Here is an 11,487-nt window from a genome sequence, read left to right on the forward strand (position 1 = left end):
TGTTAATTGTAATTTGTTATATTTTTTTTTTTTTATAAGTTGTTGAACATATTTGTTAATTATTTTATTTGATTATTAATTAATGTTTGATATAAAAAAGGTATTAATATATTAATTATATTAATATATTAATAAGTTTTATAATTGCATTAATTAATATAGTTTTAATTTCTTGTTATTTATGTTGGTTATTGATTGTTTTTTTATGTGGTTTTAATATATGATTATCTTAATACATTGTTAAAAATAAAAAATAAAAAAAATTAAGTGTTTTGTGATTGTTTATAAAATTTGGTGGCATGAAAATTGAGAGAAACATGAGAAGTGGCATGAAAATTGAGAGAATCATGAAAATTACAGGAATTGATTGAAAGTGTAACAGTTGGTACAAGGGCAAGAACTAAAAAAAAAAAACAGAAACAAAAACTTTTCACAAAATTCAAAGCTTGAAAATAAAGAATGGAACATTTGGAAGCATAATTTGAAAGAACATTTGGTGGGTTATTTAAATGCTGACTAACTTGTTTAGAGATGGCAAATTGATATTGTTGTATGCTTTTATAACATACTAATCTGCAGGACACAACAAATCTATGATGCCAAACTTTTCGCCATGCACAAAGTCAGCTGACACAAACAGGGAGTATAACATTTCCATGGTTATTTTAAGAATTGAATGATTTTAATATCATGATTAAGTCAAATTCAAAACTTTGATCGTCCTTAATTTGATTTATTTGGTATAAAATTTTTGCGTAAGAACCATGAAGCAAATGGCCATTTCTTCATGAGCACACTTATGTTTTCTTTGTACCATGTTTTTTTTACAGGTTACAGGATAATCAAGTGATCATAAGGAGATTACATTATGTGCACAATTAGTCTTCCAAAGACTAAGTCATGACATATTCCAAAGATAAATCCAACTCTACAACCACTCCTTTGCGACTCCCTTTTTGCAAAACATTTTCCACCAGTTGTCAATCCCATTTCCATATCCATTTTTCACAGCAAGAGTTCTTATTCATCCACCATGCATTTTCCTTACATCCATCCATTTTCTTTGTCGTTATCATTCCCCTTCATTTCCGCCAATAAAACTCTGCTTGAGTCAAAGTCCTAGAGTCTATGTATCATTGAAAAAACACCTAGAGGCTTGCATGCCTTAATGGCAAGTACTCTTGCCAATGAACAATGGGAGTACATTAATATCCCTTGTTCGTTGGATCTTGTAGGTGACTCGACTACGACAAATTTATTCGTACCTACAAAGATGTGTTAGGCATCCTGACTCCCATTGGAATCAATGGTGGGAGCTCTTGTGTTGGCTAGGGGCATTCATTAACGGCCACTAAGTCAACAACTTCTTGCTATGTTCGACATCGACACATTTAATCACATAGTAAGATTTGTGCCATCAAGCGTTGAAGACTTGAAGACCCATATTTTGTAGCAGATGAAGCCAATTTCCATTCATTGTATTTCCATTCATTGTATACATTGTATTTCACTTGAGGACAAGTGAATAAATAAGGCTGGGAGGAAAATGTAACTTCTATATTTTGTATACCTTCCAAGCCTTATATATTTTCAACCATATTCAGCAAGACTCATCAGATTCAGCAGCAGATACAACTTTCAGCCATGTTCAGCAGATTCCTCAGTTTTTTCATCTAGCAGCAGAGGATCCAGCAGCCGATACAATAACAAAGATTCATCTTTCATCCACAGCTTGAAGAAGCAGATTTAGAGCAGAATTGTGGCAGCTGCACATGCATGATTCATGCATGATTTTTCCAACCAAGTAAAGAAGACCATGAACAAAAGTTCTTGCAGCCACACGTGCACAGCTCTCATCCATTTTGGAAGGGTAAGTTAAGGTATGATATTTTCTAACTTTTAACCATTAAATTCCTTGAAAAGTTAGAATAATAATTTTTGGAAAAACTTCACTTCCTTTTTCTTTGCTTTCCCCATTTCACATAATTTCCCAAATCATCCGTTTAAGGGGAAGGATACATCCACATTCATATATCACATTCATATAACATCCACATTCATATATCACATTCTTAACCCCACTTACCTTCAAGCTATATTCACTATTACATGAGCATACAAATAGCTTTGTCAAAAGTATTTAAAAGTTAATTGGATGCTAACAGAATCATGGTTGTTACACAAGAACCAACCATGATGCATTCCAACAAAAATACTCTGCAATAAAAAGCACATTATCATTATGCAAAGGCCATACATTGAATGCAACAAACAAAATATGGTTGAAACACAAGAACCAACCAAGTTGTAATTCATCAAAAATGCTTTGCAAAAGTTAAGTAAATGATATCATGAAGAGTTCAAGCCAAAGCTCAAGTACCAAAAAGCAATGTAATAGATTGCATGAGGACATGCAATACCATTGATTGCATGAGGACATGCAATATCTTGAGTTTGGGGGAGATGTTGGGCCTCAAAATAGTCCCTATTTTCACTCCATTATTCACCAATATCTTCACATCTTACCTTCATGTCACCTCCATTCCACCTCCACATCATTCCATTTACCTCATTATTGGATTATAACTATGCTTTTCCAAAGTTTATTAATTCTTAACATTTTTAAGTGAATTTATGGCTAAAACTTAGAAAATAATATGCTTAAACTTATACCTAACAATTAGCATGAGTTTGTTGACATGTGTAGGCACAAAGGAAGCTTCCAGGGCATCTTTATGTGGCCTTGAATGATCAAATTCGAATTTGATAAGATAAGCTTCATGGAGAAGATCATGGACCTCATGGAGGAGATCATGGAGGATAGGGTTATGTGTCATCATTGGTTGAGAAATATGTGGGTCAAAGGAGAGAATAGTGGGTCTACATTTATGAGGTTGTTATCATAATTTTTTGTATAAATAGGAGTACCTCCTCCATTCCAAGAGGAGGACTCTTAGAGCATTGTATCCAATTGATGATGGAATAGAATAAGGCTTCATTTTTCATATATTTCCATTATGTAGTTTTAGAATGTAGGATATGAATTTATGTAGTTTTAGAGATAAGTTTTCTTAATGTAGTATATGGAATAATTTGTCTTGTTCTTAAGAGAATTGAGCTCACTCTAAAAGGATGAGAGAAACATTTTATTTCATATTAGATCTTGTTTCATTTCATTGTTTAGATGTTTAAGGATTTGATTGGTGAATGAGTTTTGAATTAAAATCTTATCAGCATGTGAGAGAACAACCAAGGGTCTAAGTTAGACCCTCTCTCCATTTGATTTGCATGATAATTAAAATTCATTCTTTTGCTTTTATGTTTCAAGTATCATATGAGGAGATACCAAGAGTCTAAGTTAGGCTCTCTCTCCAATGATCCATATGGTAATTGAAATTCATTCTTTTCTGTTTATGTTTCAAGTTATTTCATTTCTTATGCTTGTGAATGAATCCTAGTTTAGTTTGGATTAGTACATGAGAGGACAATCAAGAGACTAAGTTAGTCTCTCTCTCTACTTGAATCTAAACAATAACTAAGTTCATTCTCTTGTTTTCATTTCAAGGTTTTAGTTTTATGTAATTAATGATTTCTCTATGATACTGTAGGGAAGGACAACCAGGACCTCCTTAAGTTAGGAGCCTCTTCCCTTGCATATTATATTTAATCGTAAATAATTTAGCTAGACATAAAGTTAGTTGCCTACTCTTGCATATATATTGCTGGCACCATCACAAGATTACGAGTTTCCCTGGTCGATAATTTATGCAGCAATTTAAGTCCAATAAATTGCCCAACATTAACTATAATATATTTTTCAGATGAATGATCTTATCTTTAAGTGTGATGAGATGGACTAAAGAAGGAACTTTTAAATAATAAAACAAGTTTTCACCCACTATTAAATAGGAATTTTGGAGGATTCTAACATTTCAAACAATAATAATATGTTGGCCATATATTTGGAAGAAATTCATAATATTCCAACAAGGAAGAAGAATAAAGCTCCCTTGCAAACACGCTAACATTTAAAAGGCCCAAATCCAGTTGTGTTTAGATTCAGGTATGAATGTATTGAAGGAATCATAGCCTTGGTAACTAGATACATTTCGAATAAATTCATAATATTCTAACAAGGAAGAAGAATAAATCACCCCTATAAACACATTAGCACCTAAATTGCCCAATGTGAGTTGTGTTTACATTCAAGTAAGAATGTAATTAAGGAATCATAGCCTTTATCACCATACATTTGAGATTTTCAATTAATTTTTTATATAGAATAGCAATGGCCCATAGGTAAAAGATATTTTTTATTATTATATGACCTTTTTATAATTTCTCTATTAATATTAATGTTTTGAACATGTTAATACATTATTTAATCTTCCAATAAATAATCCAAGATCTTAGCTCACATTGAGCAGTTACATATTATGAGCAAAATTACAACTAATTACTAAATAGAAAGATAATTACAAACTAGCAATTGCCCCAAAAGGTTGAAAGAGTCGATAAGATTCTATAGGACTGTTAAATTGAAAACAAACTACTTTGATAATAAATGAAAAAACACAATTTTAATAGAAAAAATTATATTTTAGTCTCCATAATTTAAAAAAAAAATACAACTTTAATATAAAAAGTTGTAACTTATTTTCCATAATAAAAAAGACGACTTTAATAGAAAAATTGTATTTTAGCTTCCATAATCAACATAATACAACTTTAACATGACGAAGTATTGCTATTATAATGAATATAATCAAGGCCCGATAAACAAAGGCCTTTCTAAAAATATGCATTGGAAACTATCAAGTTTGTACTCTAGAAAAATATGCACATAGAGATCAACAAATTCAATCACCCACATCCCACCTATGTCAGCCTTCATTCTCATCTCCCATGTTATCCTATTAGTGCACTCTCTATTTCCCTCTCGTGACTAGGATTGCATTCGTTTAAGTGATTTTATCTATTAGTAAACTTTAAAATGGTTTTTATAATATGTTGTTGAGTATTGACTTGTATTCCACTAACAACCTTTTATTTTTGTTGGAGAATGATCCAATGTTTTTTATTAATCTAAAAATTATGTTTTTTAAAAAATGATGTTTATGGATTGATACTCATTAAATCAAAATTACATCAATATATAACATAATAAAATTGTAGTGGGATTGAAAATCTAATCCATGCATCTTTAAAAAAGAGTTAGTCGATTGGAGAAGTTGAAAGGCATGACCAACCAATCATATTGTCCCTCTGAAGCGGTAAAGAGTGATTTGTTGGGAAGAGTTATTTGTAGATGGAATCAATCCTTATTTGATAAAAATACGATTTTGCAACCAAATTTACTACATATTTGGTTATTAGTTAGATGAGTCAATTATGTATCTTTATGCAACATGAGGTATTAGAATTAGAGTAAGTCATTTAAAGGAATAGGAATCCTCATTTTTTGTCAACAGATGAAGATGATTGCAAACTAATCCAACATATGCAACATCTTTAGGTGTGAATCATAACAAAACAAATTGTGCCAGAACCTCATCACTTAGGTGAAAAATTCCATAGATTTCATGATAGAAATGTCCTTTTCCAATTGCATCTAGCCAATATAGGAAAGGATCAGACAATGACTGATCTACACATCTAATAAATGCCTCCTTGTAAAAGGATAATGGCACAGGACTCAAGTCAACATTTTTTCGGTGAACAAATGAATTCCTATAATGTGTGTGATTATCCCATCATCACCATGAATTGGAGTCATAACATATTTCATATGTTTGTAGTTTTCTATGACAATAAATCGAAGAATTTGAAGTAACACACAAAATAATTTCACTAGTAATCTGAACATTGTGATCTGAAAAGCTTGTTACTTTTTTTATGTGTCATGTCTCTAAGCATGAAAATTAGTTTGTGGACTTGAAACATATATATCAAGCACATCAAAACATAAAAATTGCACAAGATGGAGGCTAGATTATTTTCATTGAACAATGCTTGCAAATTGAAATGGATGTTAGTGCAAGCAGAAAACATTAACCAGTGATTTCAATGAGTGCTTAATGGGGATGGAATGAGACCAAATCCCTCTCTAGTTTTTGAGAAAGGACTTCGGGACAATTATCTAGACTTAATCTAAACCAAATCTGAGCGTGTGGACCATCACGAATGCATTATCTCATCCATGTTACAATGAGTTTGGGAAACTTTGGGCAAACAAATACCTCAACTTATATAATATAAGCATAGCTATTGAAATAAATATTTTAACCTGTCTGGCTTGATGGTGAAATGTAAATCCTCTCATGTTAGGTTAGGACATCCACACCTACCAAGCCTAGAAATATTTTAGTCTAGGTGATGTAAGAGATGCACAAAATCCCATTATATGACCTCTATTTACCTTCAAGGAATGGTATGCCCTATAATATCTTAAATATCTCAACATAAAATATATTTTAATGTATTTCCATAAAAATTGGAAAGAAAATTACAACCATATCCTTCATGAAATCCAACTTTGTATTAGTGGTCGAAACTATGAATTATTATCTTATATTGACTTCCAACATCATATAATTTTTTTTTTTAATTTCAAACATTTTTTCTAAGTCTTTACACAAGGCTTAGGCACTCAATAAGACCGTTAATGAAAAAGAAACTCACCCTTTCAAATAACCTTCTAAAAAAAATCCAACCAACTTAAAACCTAGAAATGTATGTTCAATTCTTAACTTGTACTTACTTTCAACCTTTCAACTCTCATCATTTGATAAGAATATAAAATTAAAAAATCCAACCCATAATTTGGTTATGCACTAGTCAGCCTATGTTATTTATTGTTACAAATGAATAAATTATTGTACATGTCATGGAACAATCTTCAAATTCTCATTCAATCAACCTATTGAATTTTAATATCCAAAATCTCAATCAATCGAGGTTGTCTACCCCTACGAAGTAGCAAAGAAGAGCCAACAACACTGGTAGATGAAGAAACCATTGCAACACGTGACACCCATGGAGTTAGACTAATATTCAAAAAGTGGAAGAAAACTCCAGCTGCGAGTGTTATTGCTGATATATTTTAACCCATTGAAAAAATATAACTCAACCAAATCCTATCGAAAATTTTCTTGGACAAATCAATATCAATAATAACATCTTCCAAATTCTGGATTTGAGACCTCTGTGGTTTATTTCTTTCAACTTAGTTACCGGAGAATCCACAGTAAGAACCATTTTCTGCCAACGTTTCAAATCCCAATTGGGATCCATCACCAGGACAACTTGAATGCTTGATAGAAGAAGAGCTTAGCTGAGCGATTAAATAATAATGACGAGAGAAAAATGAGATGAAAGTCGGCTCTCAATATCTAATTGATGAGAATCGGCTCTTACAGATTATTTTAATTAATTAATAAATTTTTAATTTTTTTTTTTTAATAATAAATTACTTTTAATATAATATGATAGTTATTGTTAATATTACTTATATTATTAATTATTATTATTAATATGATAAATAATAATAATTAGAATTATAATTTAATAATAATTAGTATTAATGATATTGTAATAATCATAGTTAGTGTTAAAAATATTAACCTTTAGAATATTGTATTAAAATTTATTTTTTATAATAAATATTTGATCATTAATATTTATTATTTATTACTAAAATTAATTGTAATTATTATTATTTATTACTAATATTAATTGTAATTATTAATATTATTATCATTAATTATTATTATTAATATAATAAATAATAATGATAACTAGAATTATAATTTAATAATAATTAGTATTAATGATATTAATGTTAAAAATATTAAACTTAGAATATTGTATTAATATTAATAATTACAATAAATGTTTGATCATTAATATTTATTATTAATATTAATTGTAATTATTATTATTATTATTAATTAGAAATAATATTAATAATTATTATTATATTATTATTATTATTAATCTTATCAGTAATAATAATAATATTATTATTATTAATATTATTAATATTAATATTAATATTATTATTATAATATTATTTTTATAATAATCTTAATATTATTATTATTATATTTAAATTAATAAAACGAGTTAGATTTTTCTGATTAGGGGAAGCCAGCTTCCACTAATCTCCATACCATTGTCTCTTTTGAGATTATGCGGGTGCTTGATAATTTCAAGGGCTTCTCTGATCTTTCGTTAAAACATAGTCAGCTACTTCAATTGCATATATCTTCCAGCTCCAATTTCCATGCTAAGATATATAGTTGTTAATGCAAGTGAATCATTAATTCCATCTCCAACCATTCCATCCATAGTACCATCCTTCTTCACCATAGTACTATCCTTATGAAGAGAAAAAATTGTTTTAGCTTTTTCGACAGGAATGACCTCAACCTTAACATCTTCAATACCTAATTGTGAATGTCAAAAAATGATAACTATCAACAGAATCTAAATCAATATATTTTATAGATTTCTCGACTCACAGATTCATTATGTAAGAAATTGTTTCATGCTAAATTTGTTTCAGTAGAAATTTTCCTGAAAGAATTGAAATGTAAACCTAATCCACCATGGAAATAGAGAACAACTCCAATGTTTGTGGATAACATTTCAGCCAGCATCAATTCAAAACTTGTTATACAATCAAATAAAATTAGCAAGCTGAAATACCAAAAAACAAAAGGATAATTATTGATATAATGATAAAGAATTGAAATGTAAACATAATCCACCATGGAAGTAGAGAACAACTCCAATGCTTGTGGATAACTTTTCAGCTAGCATCAATTCAAAACTTGTTATAGAATGAAATAAAATTAGCAAGCTGAAATACCAAAAAACAAAATGATAATTATTGATAGAATGATAAACTAAGTGGACCAGGATATAATAACGAATTACTTATGTAATGATGCTTTGAAAATAAATATTTTGAATCAAATTAATACTCTACTCACAAACTTTCTTTTTTTTCTCAATTAGTCTACTCCTATTATTTATACAGAAAGTTACAGCGAGGCAGGCCTCGAGATTTCTTGCCATGAGGTTGGCATATAGAAAAAACTTGACATCCTGACTGTAGAACCATCAAAATGACTTACAACAGTGAGCATAATATCTAGGGACATTGAACATACCAGACAGACACAAAATCTGACCCAAACAACGTTATCGAACTGAGTGAAGCACTACTGTTTCGAGGATCGTTTCTTAGATAGATATAGACAAAAAAGACCCTGACCTGAGACATGAACAAAAGCTTGAGACAGGCATGAGCTTTAAATTCAGAGACAAAACCTTGGAACCAGAGGCGCTAACTGTCAATCTTCATCTGAAGTGGTTGGTTGTTCCTCTATGACCCTGCACCCAAAATGACCGGAGTCCATGGAGTTAGAGGAGCGGATTGCAGAGCTGGAAGGCTCGCCTCTTGTGCTTGGGCCAACATTGGCCTCCAGGTGTGTGGTGGGCAAGCTTCTAGAACCTTGGCGTGGGGTGGCAGTTTGACTTGCCACCTTCTGCTCCTCCGTAGGCCCCTGATAAATAGCACCCAAACCCGAGTTGTGCTCACATCTTTCGGTGGTAACAGAAATGATGAAAGAGGCATTCGCTAGCAAATAGGGAATACAATAGCGGGCAGTGGGATGCACATGGTGCTGACAGGCTTCTCCTCTATCCCGTCCTCGACCTCGACCTCTGCCGCTTCTTGTTGCTAGGTAGGCCATTGCTTCTTCAGGGGCATCCAGAGAGGACGAGATATGTTGGGCGGAGGCTCGACCACGTGAACCTCCGCACCAGCTAATCATTTGCATCCTTTCTTTCGGCATGCTTACGTGATGGAAGCAATTGAAGGGAGGAGGGCAAGCAGAAGATCTACCGAGGGATGAAATCAGTGAGAGAGCAGGAAACTGAGCCTGTGAGAAGCGAAAGGCTTTAGGAGGAGGAGCTGAAGGGAGGCCAAAGCAGATTAAAGCGTGAAAACCTCTACAGAGCAGGACCAAACGGAAGGAATTATCGTCATTCACCAGAGCCGCAAGGGAGCCTACATGCAGTCGCTCGCTAGGAGAGAAGGCCAAGACCGCGACCTGGACAGAGCCGAGAGCATACCAGAGAACCGTAACAATGAAAATGAGATGGAGCGCTATCATTCCTTTGACCAAACAGAGGGTGGGCAGAGTAAATTCTGCCTTAAATGCAAATGTGCAAAGCCTGTCGTCCTTGTCAAGAGTCATGTGCTTCACACAGGTGGGCTGCCACCTGCCCATCTCGCAGGCCTACAAAATACCTTTGTAACTAACAGTCACCCGCATCCGGGATACTCACAAACTTTCTTACATTTCTTAACAAATGGTATTTACATTCACAAGAAAAATCTACTGAGGATAGCCAAATAAATTTCAGACCTCTTGTGCAAAAACTTGAGTTGTTGTCTAGTTGTCTCCTGTAAGCATGATTGGGTGTATACTCATTTTCTTCGAACCTTCTATGATGAAAAATTCTTCCCTTTTAAGCATATCAGAAATGGCTAAGATTCCCACTAGTCTTTTATCAAAATCCACCAAAATTCATGTTTTGGCATGTTTCATTAAGAACTCCTCTACAATTGAAGGTGTAGACACTCCATCCTTAGAAATCAGATTCCTATTATCAACCTGCTCATATGCCTTTTGTGATCCACATAGAACACTAAAAAAAGTTGAATGTGTTACATGGAGCATGAACGATTCAATCGATTTCAACTCAATTCAGATGTTCATTGGTATTGAGAGGGATTAATAAATCTTATTTACAGGAATAAGTTTGTGAGATCCATATTTCAAATTGTTCTTATAAATTCCACATTTATAGCAAAGTAGTTTCACCAAATAATAAAATTGAAGAAACACTTCACACAATAATTTTTTTCAATATGCCATGCAATTAAAGCAAAATTCCTTCCTGATAAAATGCGCTATAGTGAAGTCATCGTTTCTGCAATTTTTTTTTTGAACCTAGTTATAGAAATTACGGTAAATATAGATCGAACCCACTTCATGAAATCAATGTGTAGGCTTAGGAAAATCAAAATTTCCTTTAAAATGAAACTGAGATCATTAAACTAAGCCTACCTATTTTTGTTGGATATTCATTTAATTCATTATCTCCAAAGGAAAAGAACTATACTCTCACATGAAATGATTTATTTGTGGAGGCAGCGTTCCTTTTATTTAAAGTCTGATCAGTGAATAAACACATCCACCATCCAAGTGAGATTTCAGAAGCTACCAAATGCATTGTACAATAACAAAAGCTACAAGATGCATTGAATTAGCTCGGTAAGATTTGTCTTAACTAAGAAATGACCAGATACATTGTATGGGCCACGTAATTTAATTTTGACATAATCACGAATTGTCAATAACACAACAGGGCGTATCGATCAACTAGGAAAATATCAAAATTTAGAACAAA

The sequence above is a fragment of the Pinus tabuliformis genome, chromosome 6 (genome assembly GCF_031772625.1).
Source record: "Pinus tabuliformis cultivar Carrire ecotype Pingquan chromosome 6, CPIR1, whole genome shotgun sequence".
NCBI lineage: Eukaryota > Viridiplantae > Streptophyta > Pinopsida > Pinales > Pinaceae > Pinus > Pinus tabuliformis.